Source organism: Parasteatoda tepidariorum, chromosome 6 (genome assembly GCF_043381705.1).
Source record: "Parasteatoda tepidariorum isolate YZ-2023 chromosome 6, CAS_Ptep_4.0, whole genome shotgun sequence".
In the NCBI taxonomy this organism is placed as follows: domain Eukaryota; kingdom Metazoa; phylum Arthropoda; class Arachnida; order Araneae; family Theridiidae; genus Parasteatoda; species Parasteatoda tepidariorum.
This window is the reverse complement of record NC_092209.1, coordinates 19,871,230-19,884,504: the sequence shown is the minus strand read 5'-3', so window position 1 is coordinate 19,884,504 and position 13,275 is coordinate 19,871,230. Positions and strand designations below refer to the sequence as shown.

The 13,275-nt window shown below is 28.5% G+C and overlaps 1 protein-coding gene across 4 annotated transcripts in view; it reads right to left on the bottom strand.

The window, feature by feature from the left end:
• LOC107457213 (alpha-(1,3)-fucosyltransferase C) overlaps positions 1-13,275 on the bottom strand; it is a 76,370-nt gene that overhangs the window by 38,440 nt on the left and 24,655 nt on the right. Inside the window, exon 1 of one of the 4 annotated variants that reach the window (XM_016075318.3) lies at positions 1,158-1,548. The exons of 2 other annotated variants lie outside the window; for them this stretch is intronic. The gene's annotated coding sequence lies outside the window, so the exon portion shown is untranslated. Of the gene's footprint in view, positions 1-1,157; positions 1,549-13,275 lie in introns of those variants that run through there. One more of the 4 variants, XM_016075317.3, reaches the window with a different exon arrangement.

The following is a 13,275-nucleotide window of genomic DNA, read 5'->3' as shown; positions in this document are numbered from 1 at the left end:
ATATATATTATCCAATCGATGGATTATTTACTAATATTTATCAATTTCAGTCAGTATACTTTAGTAAAATTCAACATACATGTCTCGAAGAACAACTAATTATTGTGCGAATTCTCTTTGTAGAAAGTCAATATTTGCATAAAATAAATTTTATTTTTTCCCCATCCACTAAATTAGTAAGCTGGCAACACTGTGGATGGGAATTTTTTTAAATACATAATTATTATAAAAACTCACAGAAAGGCAAAATTATAATGGTTCTATATTTACTTGATTTTCTGTTAGTGGAAACAAAATGTGGTGTTTGGTTAAAGGAAAAAAATATTCTTTATATTATCCTTGGTGATAACACACAAATTAGAATTTTGATGGACAAAAATAATAAAGTTTAATGTTAAATTAATGAAAGATCAACACTATATAGTGCTTGAAATAATATGTTCAAATCTCAAAATACGTCCTTAACACATACCTGCCAACTTTTAATCCTTTCAAGGATGATATTCCCCAGTGGTAGTAAAATGAAATGTAAATTACAATTTTAGGCAGAAACATTTGCTGTATTATGAACAAGCTTATGCGGATTACTAGAACAGTATTACATATTAATCTATATGCTTAATTTTTTTTAAAAATAGTGGTGAATTAAAAATATTATAAATTAAGTTTATAAATGCAAGGAATATATAGAAAGCATAAATTTTACAACCACTTTAAATATAGAAATAAAATTTTACGCCAAATGCGTAAAAGTTGGCAGGTATGCCTTAACCCTATAATACCTTAAAGCAGTGTTTCCCAAAGTGTGGTACGCGTACCCCCAGGGATACGCGTTCTTATGCGAAATATCTTGCAACAAACGAAAATTTCAAAATATTTTATTTCAGAACAAAACTAGCCATGAAAATTTACGATTACGTATTTTTCTATCGGCTATTTTTTGCAGAATTAACAATTGATAATTAGTGGTGTCAACAGCCAGTTGTGATTTTTAACTTTCGTGCAATTTTTTTATAGTAAAAAATACATTTATTTTTAAATTAGTGGTACGCAGCGTAGTGAAAAATTTAGAAAAGGTACACAAAAGTCATAAGTTTGGGAAACACTGCCTTAAACGTTTAAAATTATTAGAAACAAATTGTTTTTCATGCACTTACCCTAACTTTATCGTTTGCATTTATCTTCTATTAAGAAACAATAACTCTCTATGCAGTTTAAAGTAACGTTAAAACAAACAAGAATAGAAAATAAATAAATAACTCACGATCTTAATTTGACACTTCGAAACAGGTGATAAGCCTCGTAACCTTGAATACAATCATAATTATGATTATGCTTCTGATAAGTCAAATTAAACAGCTGCATTCAAGATGAAAACGATACTTTCCGTGCGACATTTGCAATTCACGCTGGCCTTAACAAAACCAACCCGAACACGTGAAGTTGCAAAGGACCATTCCTCAAAATAATGGAGTTCATAAAAAGGACTCGCCTACGTAATTCCAAGAATAGAGGAGTAAAATAACAAACATAAGTAAAAAAAAAAAAAAGAGTAAATGATTTGTTCGATTGAGAAGGCAATAAAAATCGATTGTGGTGAGTAATATTTAGTGGTAAACAATAAGAATAGGTAGATGTATGGAAGTTAATAAAATACAAATAGATACGCGATGTGAAAAAGAAACATCTTTATTTTTTTAAAAATTTCATTTTTTGACAGCTAACGGTGACAAAGCAATTTATAGCATGATTATCCGTTTTGCTGAATACTATTATTGTGTAAAAGCAAACGTCTTTTAGAATAAGAAAGATTAGAATTCGATTGCATATTTTATAGCAGCAAAGTAATTTAATAATACGGCTTTATTGGTATTGAATTAATGTCTCAGATAAATAAAATAAATGTTTGAAATGGCTGCAACTTCTAAGCTGTAGTGATATTTCCTGTAAGTAGTTAAGTAGACGGTTAAAAGGAGCATATAATTTTTTGTTAACTTTTTCAACACTTAAAAACATTATATCCTGGCCAGTAAATCCTTTTATATTGTTTGGCTTATTTACATGACAGTGTGATCTAAATTACATATTTTAACCTTCGTACAGAGAAATTGTTCGAAATTATATTATTCTTCGGAATAATGAAAAAAGATTCTTATTTAGATGTATCTAGGAAGATCAAGAAAAAATTTTATTTGAGGTATTAAGAAAAGCAAAAGAGGTATCCGCTTCGTGTATACATAAGATGGATAATGTAAATTTATATTTACTTCAAGTGAAAAATTATATAATTTGTTAGTTTAATTTATCTTAGACTAGAAATATTTTATTATATTTATTTATTAATTTTAAAAATATGAGCAGTGTCAAGAAAAAAGTGGATCATCCTAGTAACTTTCGAATGTTTGGACATATTTTCCATCTAAATACAATAGCAATATCTCAAAAAATATAAATTACAACAGTAAACTGTAACCGTGACACTATATGCTTATTATTATAAAAAGACGCACTTTTTCTGTAGAAATATACTATCAGAGGCGGATCCAGAAATTTTTCCTGGGAGGGGGGGTCATAGATTCTGATTCCCTCCCTAACAATTAATTTTTAAAAATCAAAAAAAAAATATATATATATTTTTTTTTTGAAAGAAAAAACTGGGTTATTTAATGCTAGTCTTCCCATTTATTTTTTTCATAATGAACAATAGAACAATACATAAATAATTCAAGTATTCAAAATCTTTAGATAATAAATGAAATGCGTTTTTTAGAAACTGTAGCAAATCTGTCAATGATTTTTTCAACATCCAAATCAATTTCTCGATGAATGTTTAATAATGCGAGTCCATTTAATCGTTCTTGATTTTGAGTTGCTCTAAGCCAAATTTTGAGACGTCGAAGAGTTGAAAAGGAACGTTCTGCTGTTGCTGCACTAACTGGCAGAGTTATTAAAATTTTCAACAACATATTGATTGATGGGTACAAATCGATGTCACAGACATTCGATTTTTCCGACCTACCTAGGTGGATATGCCCCCTTAAATAATTTTCAAAATATTTTATTTCTTTTGTAAACTACTAAAAAAAAATATTATTTTTATTTATTTTTTTCAATGTGGGGGGTCATGACCCGTGTCAACACNCCCCCCCCGCTGGATCCGCCACTGTATAATATACTATAGTATACTTTTATACGTAGTACACTTTTATTTCATCAAAATTGGATTTATTACCCCCAAAATAAGGAAGGGGGTAGACGAGGTTATGAAAAACTAACTTTTATAGTTGAACAACTGTTAAAGAGCTCTTTAACAGTTCAAACATATGTTGCTCTAATGTTAGTTTATTTTGTCCTATTTCTCTTCGAATCGTATCTTTTGATCAATTCGTTAAATAATAATAATTCTTTCACAGTAAGATATAAACCCTTAGCTCAAAAAGAAAAAAAATTATATAATGAGAAATTCAAATAAAATAGGCAATTTTATTAATTAATTTTTATTTTTGAATTGTAAGGTATAAAAATTATATTATATATTTTAATATTTCTGATTTTTTTTAAATTGGATCTTTTCTTGGGTCATTAAGTTTTTATGTCATTTGATTAATTAAAAAAAATGTAAAAATTAATTTGAAAAATTAGTAATTGAATGATTTTGAAATGATACTCCATTTTGTGATTACATCGCTAAATCGCAGCATTTCAAACTCTACGTCAATCGAATCAGTCTATAAATGAGAGATTCTTTTCTTTAATCATTTGGCTGTGAAAATAAGAATCACTTTTTGTTATAAAGAATTTTCAAACATAAAAGCTGTCAGGTAGTCATCTATCTCTCATTTCAATTCCCTTTTCCTAAATTATGTTTTTTAGTTTTAAAATATTCTTCCAATCGTTCTCTTTGCTTGTCAAATAACAAATTCATTGAAAGAAATCTTCCCAGAATATTTTCAAATTTCACAAGATTCCATTTCACGAACCTAGTTCACGAACCAATTTGTAATTAACGGTTTCAATGTGTAAATTATGTTTTTTGGTTTTAAAATATTCTTCCAATCGTTCTCTTTGCTTGTCAAATAACAAATTCATTGAAAATAATCTTCCCAGAATATTTTTAAATTTCACAAGATTCCATTTCACGAACCTAGTTCACGAACCAATTCGTAATTAACGGTTTCAATGTTTTGAATGAAATGCTCATAAAATATTAAATAAAACTATCGATAAATTTTAACAAGGTTTTTTTTCTACACAGATACTAACTGTCACACTTTAACAAAACGAAAAATATGTTTCCAACTGAAAAAAAAATTCCTGTTTTTTTTTTATTCTTTAATTATGAATCTGATTTGAAAGTACTTAAACCTTCAGGATATATAGAGTAATAAAACATATAAATAATCTGATAATTATGTATTTATGCTTATAAATGCTGGTAAAAATAAATAAATTTCTGCCGAGTTGATATAATTAAGTTATGCGAATTCCGCAGAAAAATATCTTCTGAGAAAGTGCAAAAATTGGCAAATTTGTTCTTTCTCTGTATAAAAAGTACCATTTTATCAAGTACAATTTTCCTTTGTTTTTAAATGTATTTATTAATTACAAGGGTGACTGCTATTGCTTAAAAAATTTGTCGAAAGTACATAGCAAGTATTCATTCTAGCTTTCATTTAGTGCACATCAAACGGAAAATTTTAAAAAAAATCGTCCAATTTTAGATATGTTTGGAGTTTATTACATTAATTATAAAAATATAATTCTAAATCTACCATTTTTTCCAAACTGCAGTTTTAAATGCTTATAAATATCATATATAATTTGCATTAAAAACAACTTTTACAATGGGATAAAGAGATGCTTAAATTTCAGTTGACAGTAATGTAGGGTAAACTAACCAGTGCAGGAACACTTAAGCTTCGCTTGCCTTTTAAAAAATCATATTAATTTCAAAATCCGTAATTTTAGTTAAATGACAGTGTCAACATATTTGTTACTAATCGCAAATTATGTAAAACAATTTAAGCGAACTTACATAATATTGTTTTAAAGTTTTGGAGGTTCAAATAACAAATAGTAAGAAGACCAAGTGAAGGAACAGCTCTTACCAGTGAATGAACACCCAGTAAAGGAACACTTAATTTTGGTTATTTTTTAATGCTCTTTATGAAGTTATAAGCCATACAAATATTTAAAAACAAGCCTATTCTTGAAATTATAACATATAAATACTTGGAAAATTTAACTTTTTCTGTAATCATGAATTGAAAATTAAATAGTTAACATACTAACACATACTGTTCATTCACTGGGAAATCTATGCCCAGTAAAGGAACATGCCTGTTCACTCACTGGTTTTTCGTATTTTTAACATACTTTTGATGCGGAACATCACTAAAGGTACAAGAAAATTAAAGTTTATCTTTTATTTTCATTAACTTAGAAAAAAAATCAGTAAAGGAACACTTGTTCCTTCAATGGTTTTTCATAGTTTGGTGATCCAGTGAATAAACACCCCCTTATCTCAGTTACTTTATTATGCTATGATGCTTAAAAAAAATAAAACGTAACTTCAATAACTATATTTTGAATTCTCTTTTTCACAGTGAGAAAAATAAAACTATTACATGCAATTAATTCTACTTCAAACATATAAATACAAACACTCACCTTATAATTTTTTCAAAGAAACAAAGTGTTGCAGAAATAATAACGAATTCAAAAAATTTTCCAGAGAAGTCTATTTAACCAGGTAATCCAAAACATTGCCAGATGACTTCCTATTGTTTGGCAGTAATTGTTACCAATTGCCATTATTACCAATCAATCTAAAGAAAAACTTTCAAATTCTTATTTTTAATCAATATATATGAAATGTTCCTTCACTGGGTAGTGTTCCTTCACTGATTGGTTTACCCTATATGAAAGTAACAGAGATATACAAACTTGCTCAGCTTTGAAATTAGATAATTTCTAGTGTTAACGAAATTGAAGTTATTTTTAGTTTAATATTTTTCATTTTTAGCAATTTTTCCACCTTAACATATCAAAAATTCAAAGTATCATATGAAATGCAACTTTTTAGCAGATATCTTATAGTGACTGTATAAAAATATAAGCGTAATTATCCTTATTTTGCAAGTTTTATAGCTTAATTCGCTACCAATTTTTTTTTTTTTAAATTTTTGCAGAAAGCGGAGCAGTTGGCATCCCTGTAACAATCTCAAAATAAATGAAGTATTAAAAAGGCACCCATACAAACTAAACTCCCATTAATAAACTATTTGAAAAAGGAAAATATGAAAAACGAGATAAGCCTTTTAAGATATTTTTTTATTCAAATTATACAACTAAATCCCTTTTAAGGTCGTGGTAAGTAAGTAATACAACTTGTAAAAGACCATGGTAAACTAATTTACCACTTTTAATTTCTATTTCAATTTGTTGATAATTTCAAGTTTGACATAACACGTTTAAATAAATTTGGTGCCCATATGCCAATTTTAAAAAGCGTGTAAGAAGTTATAATATGTATAATACCTGAAGTTTAAAGCATTAAAAAGCAGTAAGTTTCTTACTTTCTATATCACCTACTGGGCCGTGGAAAACATACTCACTATAAAAAAATAAAATTAAAATTTACATTAATTTTATCTAAAATTCTAAATGAGTTTTTTTTTCCTTATACAAATTTCACTTCCAAAAATATAATTTACCTTTACTAAAAATAAATGGCTCATTAAAGAGTTAGAATAATAATAATGTATTTTGAAGAGACACGGTGTTACCATTGTAAAGTAAATTTAATAAGGCAAATAAAGGGTAAAATTTAAAAAATTATTCTAAATAGAACACTATTATAATTATATAGGTACAAAAGAATACAGATGCTTCGTGGGAAAAACTTATAGGTTTCTGTCGGTTATGAAAAGTATAGAATATTTAGAGAACCATCAATTCAATATAAATATTAATGAGTTACTCATTATCATAATAAGACTCCATAAACCTTGAAAAGATAGACATTTTCTTTTTGTATTGTAGTATTTAAATTTTAAACGCATCATTTGAGGAGGAACGCGTTCGTCCTACTAATAATAAAAGCATTGCCTTCAGCTGCTCTTTCAACACTATCAATTCCAGACTGATATTTTTTTTATTATCAGTTGAATGATATTAAAATATTAAGTAAAGTAAGCTAAATAAAAACTAAACAACGTAGCTAACTTATGTTTTCGTTTCTATTAGAAAATCCCATTCATTTTGAATTTCTTCAGTAAAGTGTGGGTACTTGTTTTAAAAACTAACATTTATTTTGTTACACACAGTTTTAATTCAATGCAACATACAAATGCATAGCTTCCGAATCTTTCTATTTTGCATAGAGGTTTTTTTTTTTTTTACATAAAGTGGAAGCAAAATGTGTACTTAGACGCGAGATGAGCCTCCACACGGTTTCTTATAAGTAGTCTGCGCAGATTATTTAAAAAACGAACCACTTGTGCGCATGAACCCAAATTCTATTTTAAAAATACTTGAGAGAAATTCATCATATATATATAATTGAGAATTAAATCTGTAGTGGTTGACAAGTGAATAAAACAAACCAATTATTTTCATAAATTAAACAAGTTTTTAGACATATATTTGCTACNATATTCATAAATTAAACAAGTTTTTAGACATATATATTTGCTACCACTTTCTAATTTTTAATCGATATCATATTAAATGGTTCTTTAACTAATTGGTTTACCTTCATAGTGGTCTGATCGGACTACCTACAAAAAAACCGAGTAGAGGCTATCAGTTATAGGAGGCGTTGGATGAGCTGGGGAAAAAATTTCAACTCATGATAAAAATTTAATTTAATCATTTACTACTTTTAAACAAACGTTGTGTTCTGTTATTGAGTATATAAAAAATTTAAAATTTATAAAGAGTAAAAAATTACATCGATGTACTTCTTCTGTTCGACGTTTCTGCTTTGTGAGGTTAACAAGAATATTCAAATGACTTTTGTTTAGGTTTTGATTTTCTTCAATTTATTCGAGCAAAATTCCTTGTGTTTAGACATCAAAGGACGAGTGTGAAAACCTCAAAATCATGTCTTTATTCGACGTATGTCCCGGGCTCTGAGTAAATCTATGCATATCGGACTCGATTAAAATTCATCTGTTTCGGAGCTCCAAAAGCGAGCCTAAACTTGATTATAATAATTGTTGATTTATAATAATTGCACAATCATCACTAATAAATAATTAAATATATAAGCGAACTTACATAATATTGTTTTAAAGTTTTGGAGGTTCAAATAACAAATAGTAAGAAGACCAAGTGAAGTAACAGCTCTTACCNTGTTACTTCCCACCCATATGACATTGCACTTTTTTCAGAAGATATTACATGCGAGAAGATATTACATTAAGTTCTTAAACTTAAAAAATCAAATCAAAATTTAACTAAACAATGTTGTCTAAATAAAAAGTCAAAACTGTCTAGCTGTCTAAATTAGGGAAATAATAGTGCTTTATTACATACTCGAATTTCTTTTAGTGGCTTCAGAAAATTTGAAAAAATTTTCACCCTTGACAACACCCCCCTTGAAAATTTGAAATTCTGCTTGCTTTCAACTGTAAATTGTAACATCGGTAGCAATATTAACAATTACAGTACAAAGGAGTAAAAAAGCGGCAGGTACAAATTCAAAAATCCATTGTATATAGCTGCTAAATTTACGGCCATTGAATAATATACTTCTTTGTGGTATGAGTATTTTTTTATTTAAAACATTGAATGCCACGCTAATTTTATTTGGTTTGTCCGTCTGGTCAAACGGTAAATAATAACAAACTACAATTATTGTTTCTTCGGGTGTTCTGAACAGGTAGGTCATAATAAGGAGGCGCCTCTATCCTCGTACGACGACATTTGGGTATTACAAAATTTTAATCCTGATGATGTGCCCTTACATTAAAGCTTTTCCCAACATTTAAGCGATCCTCTGTTCTATATGACGTTTTTAAACTTGTACATTTCAACAAAAACTAGACTAAAAATGTCATTCTTAAGAAGCTGTAATTTTAGGAGCAAAACTAATTTAAGATTTGTAATTCCCACACCCGAGCTAGGCAATATAAATGTAACATTTGTAAATGTAATATTTGAATAAATGCAAAAAAATTATTCCCCGCTGAAATTATTATTATTATTATTTTGAAAATTTGATTAAAAATCATTTTTCACATCACTACATGTGCATCATTCAAATGCTCATATAAAAACCACTCTAATCAAATTACTTCGTGGGGAGGATTTTTAAAAAATAGAAAATTAACAGAAAATCCTGAAGTTTTAGTTTTTGATTGTCTATCACTATGTAATATATTTTGAAAATCGCGCAGCAGTTGGCAGCTCTGATATTATGCTTAGTAACAACCAGAACACGTTACTTAGTTGTTATAAAACAGAAAAAATTAATATTTTAATGTAGTTGGTTTATTAGTTGTTGATAGTCCTGATAATATGCATAGTAACTGCCAGAACGGATTACTCAGTTATGAACAACAAAAATTGCTAATAATATAACATATGGTGCGGATTGCGTTCGAAAAAAAGATTCTGCTAATCCTTCAGCTAGCGCCAACAAATCTGGAACGAGTGTTTATAAATAAAATAATAAAACTGTGTCGACCATGCTAAAAGGAATATACTTAAGTTATAAATGTACAGTTTACTACTTCATAGTGTCAAACAAAGAACATCCGTTGGGAATCATATTCTTAAATAAATTAATTGCACAATTAAAAATATTATGACTCCATGATTGGCTTATTAAAAAGATAATGAGTCATCTAAATTCTTCTCTCACATAAACTTCTGCTGGCCCTCTTCCAATTTCATTCTACTTTTGATGGATTTTCTGTGTGCATGAGCCACACCCTCTACAAAAATTAAATAATCATAACCTTCACAAAATCCCTCTAAATTTATGCTGTGGCGATGGCATTACTAACAGCCATCAAATTTGATTCGTTTCATAAGATTGGAAATGTTAAAATATACATTTGAAATGGGATATTCCAATTTAATATAATCAAGTCCAAATTGTTTCGGCTAAGTTTGTCGCTTGAAAGATTATTCGAATACAAACGTTTTCAAATTTCTACCATCACGTCCCCATTTCAGAATTCACAAAAACCGTGATTTGCGTCCCAATTTCACAAAAGTTAATTATAATTATTTTTATGAACTGCTATACATTATTGTTAGAGAGATCATATTCCCAGAGAATTATAATACAATGCCGAAAATAAAAAACGGTCCACTCTGAATAACTTTTGATCTAATAATCGGATCTTAACGTTCTAGCACTCAATCTTAATGGTTCGAGGGGTTAACCTCAAATAAGCTAATTAATAAGTGCAAATCATATTTTAAGTTACGAAATCAGACACAAAAATTTACTTTTTCGGAATTAACATCCGTTTTTTTGACAGATTTGGATTTATGACCCCCCCCCCAAAAATACATATATATATATATATATATAGGAGATAGCCGCTATCTGGGATGTATGACTCCAATATTTTGTCCAGGAAAGCGGTCCAAAGTTGGGACCCCTTAATGTTAATTTTACTTTTTTGCGTATTTAACCATATCTCTAAAAATTTTTACACGAATAGAAAAATTTTCGCACAAAATTATGAAATTTATTGATGAAAAGAAAATTCTATGCAAAAAGTAACTTTTAGTAAACATTTATCAATTTTTATTATTTTACTTAATATTAGTTGAAAACTTTTGAATATACAAGTTTTTACACCATTTTAAAAATATTATTTAAAATGGAAAAATGTAACAAATCATCTCCGATGGATCCTCCCAACTGATACATCACAAAAACAAACAGTATTGCAGTCCAACGATATTTGTTCTTTAAGTTGCATAGCTCATGGGGTACAGCTCTATCAATCAGCTAATATATTTTTAATATTGACTGATATCTTATGAATTCGATCATATATAGTTTTATTTGAACAATGAACTGTTGCAATTGTTTTCTCTTGGCACTAAGTTAACCAGACGTCCTCAAATCTTGAGGAAAGTGTTCTAATTTCAATAGTTGTCCTCATAAACTTTATATTTATTTAAGAACAAAAAATATCCTCAAACTTTGACATATTTTCTCCAATGTCTTTGAATTTCACCGCAACAATCTCCTCTCTAATTTATATGCAGTGAAATCAGAAGAAAAAAAAGTCAGAAATGCGAATTTTCTTTAATAAAGATGATTTTTATCTTACAGTGAATACAAGCGAAAAGCATCACGCTTAAAGTATCTGATCGTTTGAAAATGATTTCAGAGAAAAATAAACAAGCTTTTATAATCATATGCTCATTTATTTTACGTATGCTAAATAACTGCAGAATCATATGTTAAAACTGCTAGGTAATGAAATCAAGTTTGATGAAGATGATTCTGAATCTGATACTATTAGTTATATAACTGATCATAAAATCATAACTCATAACATCAAAATTTTTCACTGAACAAAACTAGCTATGAAGTTAGCCTATAAAATGCACAGAATAATACAAGTTATAATAAAAATCACAATACACAATGCCAATTCTTTTAACCAAAAAATGCTTATCATTTTTTCGCAAGTAATCTGATTTTAAGAGATAATATATAGCTAGATAAGAGAACAGTAGGGAATTGTAACAAGAGATTAATGATTTTTAGAGCGCTTTTATATTTAACAGCTGTTGGTTAATGATGACAATGAATAAAAGAAAAGAAAAAAAACAGGAGACTAGTTTTATGTGGCAGAAAAGACAACACTTTTCGTGGCTTCGATATTTGCATTACAAAAAAAAACAGATGTAGAACATATATCGATTATATTAAAATCATTAATATTAATAATACCAATATCAGAATCATTTGCTTTACCATAATTTGAAAGATAAATTAATATAATTGTAAAAATTATAGACCTACCTGGGACTAGAAAAAAATTACTACTCGATACAGAATAACCGGTTTTTTTATCTCTGCACCGAGTATCAGGTACCCAAAATTTTACTGAGTATCCAGTGCTAGGTAACACTCATTTGTGTTTGGCACACTATATTCGGAACTATAATAACCTTAAACTTTTTCCTTTCTTTTGGAAATCCATGTATTCCATCAGTTTCTTCTAATTGTTAGGGGCAACATATTTTATTTTAGTGCGGAATTTTAAGCGAAAGAAACCTTAATAAAGTGAAGGGTGGAGAAAAAAGGTCGCAGAAAAGAGGTGTCCGTTTATGAGAAGGACAAGAAAGTTCAGAAATTAAAAGCTCTTTAACTAAATAAATAGAATAGTTGAATGATTACAAAATTAGAAGAGGAATTATGTAGATATTTTTTTAAGTGAATAAAATCATAATGAATAAAGTTCAAAGATAACTGTAGAAAAAATGCGATATATGAATATTAACTCTCATACTAAATTTTCTTTCAGCAAAAGAATGAATACAATAATTTGTTTTCATTATTGGAGATTGTGGACTTAGCATTTTAAAGAATTATAATAGACGAGTAGCAAACAGAATATGAATATTTTATTCTAACACATTTTATTCTAATGCTACCTGAGCATCTGCGATTATTAATTTTTGAGTAAATAAAAGCTTATGTAAAAATTGCGACAATTGTTTTAACAAAAAAATAAATAAACAAAATTTTGATGGTAGTTTTTATTTTAATAACAAAACAAAAATTAATTTCAGACCATTCTAGTACATTTCCTAACATTTTCATAATAAGTTGATTTACGTTCAATATCTAAAATAGCATTTATGACATTATAGCTCAATGATTTCTATTTCCAACTTACTTTTTCTATACAATTTTTATGCATAACTGTCGTAATAACCGTAAGGATAATAAATCCAAATTTTACCGGATACCCGGAACTACCGGGTAACAATTAAAAATTTTGCCAGGTATCCGGGACCAACCGAGTAAAGTATTTAGTTTTAGTCTATTATCTTGATCCGGCCAAACCTTCAGGAACGATACATTAATAGTTAGAAAGAGAATTCACCTTCCACTGAGGTGAACCAGGTTCGAATCCAAGCGATTGCTGGTTGGTACGAATTCCACACCCGGCTCGCACCGATCTCCGTGATGACGTAAAATATCATCAGCGGTAGACAGATCATGAGTTAGAGTCCCCTTACCGTCACTATAACAGTGGGAGGTGTTCCTCTCCATGTTACGCA